Below are 3,374 nucleotides of genomic sequence, written 5' to 3' on the forward strand. Positions count from 1 at the left end.
GTTGAAGTGATGGTTCAATAACCTCATCAAGTCTCCACCATCCTCCCACTCAATTCTTTCGAGAGAAACCTTTCCTCGAGAAAAGGTCCATTTCTAGAAACAATTACTTTTGCTTCCGGATCTGAGATAGGAGGTATACCCAACCATTTTGGGTATCCTATGAAGATGTATTTATCCATTTTGGGTTCGAGCTTATCACGATGAAACTCTTTCACATAAGCGTCGCAGCCCCAAACTTTTAAGAAACGACAACTTAGGTTTCTCCAAACCATAGTTCAAACGGTGTCGTCTCAACGAAATTACGTGGTGCTCTATTAAAGTGAGTGTGGTAGTCTCTAATGCCTAACCCATGAACGATAGTGGTAATTTGATAAGAGACATCATGGTACGCACCATATATATCCAATAGGGTGCAACTATGATGTTCGGACACACCATCACACTATGGTGTTCCAGGCGGTATTATTTGTGAAACAATTTCCACAATGTCTTAATTGCGTGCCAAAGCTCGTAACTCAGATGCTCATCTCTATGATCATATCATAGACATTTTATCCTCTTGTCACGATGATCTCCAACTTCACTCTGAAATTACTTGAACCATTCAATAATTCATACTTTTGTTTCATCAAGTAAATATAGAGTATCTACTCAAATCGTCCATGAAGTAAGAACATAACGATATCCACTGCGTGCCTCGGCACTCATTGGACAACACATACATCAAAATGTATTACTTCCAACAAGTTGCTTTCTTGTTCCATTTCACTGAAAACGAGGCTTTTCAGTCATTTTGCCCATGTGGTATGATTTGCATGTCTCAAGTGATTCAAAATCAAGTGAGTCCAAATGATCCATCTGCATGTAGTTTCTTCATGCATATACACCAATAGACATGGTTCGCATGTCTCAAACTTTTCAAAACGAGTGAGTCCAAAGATCCATCAACATGGAGCTTCTTCATGCATTTTATACCAATATGACTCAGTGCCACAAGTATGTGGTACCATCTTTACTATCTTATATCTTTTGGCATGAATATGTGTATCACTACGAACGAGATTCAATAAACCATTCATTTTAGGTGCAAGACCATTGAAGGTATTATTCAAATAAACAGAGTAACCATTATTCTCCTTAAATGAATAACCGTATTGTGATAGACATAATCCAATCATGTCTATGCTCAACGTAAACGCCAAATAACAATTATTTAGGTTTAACACCAATGTCGATGGTAGAGGGAGCGTGCGATGCTTGATCACATCGACCTTGGAAACACTTCCAACACATATCGTCAGCTCACCTTTAGCTAGTCTTCGTTTATTCCGTAGCTTTTATTTCGAGTTACTAACACCTAGCAACCGAACCGGTATCTAATATCCTGGTGCTACTAGGAGTACTAGTAAAGTACACATTAACATAATGTATATCCAATATACTCCCGTCGACCTTACCTGCCTTCTTATCTACCAAGTATCTAGGGTGGTTCTGCTTTAGTGTCCGTTCCTCTCATTACAGAAGCACTTAGTCTCGGGTTTGGGTTCAACCTTGGGTCTTCACTAGAGCAGCAACTGTTTTGCCGTTTCATGAAGCATTCCTTCTTGCCCTTGCCCTTCTTGAAACTAGTGGTTTTACCAACCATCAACAATTGATGCTCCTTCTTGATTTCTACTTTCGCGGTGTCAAACATCGCGAATATCTCAAGGATCATCATATCTATCCCTGATATGTTATAGTTCATCACGAAGCTCTAGCAGCTTGGTGGCAATGACTTTGGAGAAACATCACTATCTCATCTGGAAGATCAACTCCCACTCGATTCAAGTGATTGTTGCACTCAGACAATCTGAGCACAAGCTCAACGATTGAGCTTTTCTCCCTTAGTTTGCAGGCTAAGAAAATCGTCGGAGGTCTTATACCTCTTGACGTGGGCACGAGCCTGAAATCCCAATTTCAGCTCTTGGAACATCTCATATGTTCTGCGACATTTCAAAATGTCTTCGGTGCCTCAATTCTAAACCATTTAACATTACCGAACTATCATGTAGTCATCAAAACGTGTATGTCAGATGTTCGCAACATCCACAGACTACGTTCGAGGTCCAGCACACCGAGCGGTGCATTAAGGTCATAAGCCTTCTACTGTCCGCATAATTGCTACTGTCAAGTTTCAACTATATTTTCTCTAGGAACATATCTAAAACAGTAGAACTAAAGCGCGAGCTATGACATAATTTGCAAAGGGCTTTTGACTATGTTCAGGATAATTAAGTTCATCTAATGAACTCCCACTCAGATAGACATCCCTCTAGTCATCTAAGTGATTACATGATCCGAGTCAACTAGGCCGTGTCCGATCATCACGTGAGACGGACTAGTCATCATCGGTGAACATCTTCATGTTGATCGTATCTACCATAGGACTCATGCTCGACCTTTCAGTCTCTTGTGTTCCGAGGCCATGTCTGTACATGCTAGGCTCGTAAAGTCAACCTAAGTGTTTCGCGTGTGTAAATTTGGCTTACACCCGTTGTATGTGAACGTTAGAATCTATCACACCCGATCATCACGTGGTGCTTCGAAACGACGAACTTTCGCAACCGTGCACAGTTAGGGGGAACACTTTCTTGAAATTTTAATGAGGGATCATCTTATTTACTACCGTCGTTCTAAGCAAATAAGATGCATAAACATGATAAACATCACATGCAATCAAATAGTGACATGATATGGCCAATATCATTTTGCTCCTTTTGATCTCCATCTTCGGGGCTCCATGATCATCATCGTCATCGGCATGACACCATGATCTCCATCATCATGATCTCCATCATCGTGTCTCCATGAAGTTGTCTCGCCAACTATTACTTCTACTACTATGGCTAACGGTTTAGCAATAAAGTAAGGTAGTTACATGGCGTTGTTCAGTGACACGCAGGTCATACAATAAATAAAGACAACTCCTATGGCTCTTGCCGATTGTCATACTCATCGACATGCAAGTCGTGATTCCTATTACAAGAACATGATCAATCTCATACATCACATATCATTCATCACATTCCTTTTTGGCCATATCACATCACATAGCATACCCTGCAAAAACAAGTTAGACGTCTTCTAATTGTTGTTTGCATGTTTTACGTGGCTGCTATGCGTTTCTAGCAAGAACGTTTCTTACCTACGCAAAACCACAATGTGATATGTCAATTGCTATTTACCCTTCATAAGGACCCTTTTCATCGAATCCGATCCGACTAAAGTGGGAGAGACTGGCACCCGCTAGCCACCTTATGCAACAAGTGCATGTCAGTCGGTGGAACCTCTCTCACGTAAGAGTACGTGTAAGGTCGGTCCGGGCCGCTTCATAC

Source organism: Triticum dicoccoides, chromosome 1B (genome assembly GCF_002162155.2).
Source record: "Triticum dicoccoides isolate Atlit2015 ecotype Zavitan chromosome 1B, WEW_v2.0, whole genome shotgun sequence".
In the NCBI taxonomy this organism is placed as follows: Eukaryota; Viridiplantae; Streptophyta; class Magnoliopsida; order Poales; family Poaceae; genus Triticum; species Triticum dicoccoides.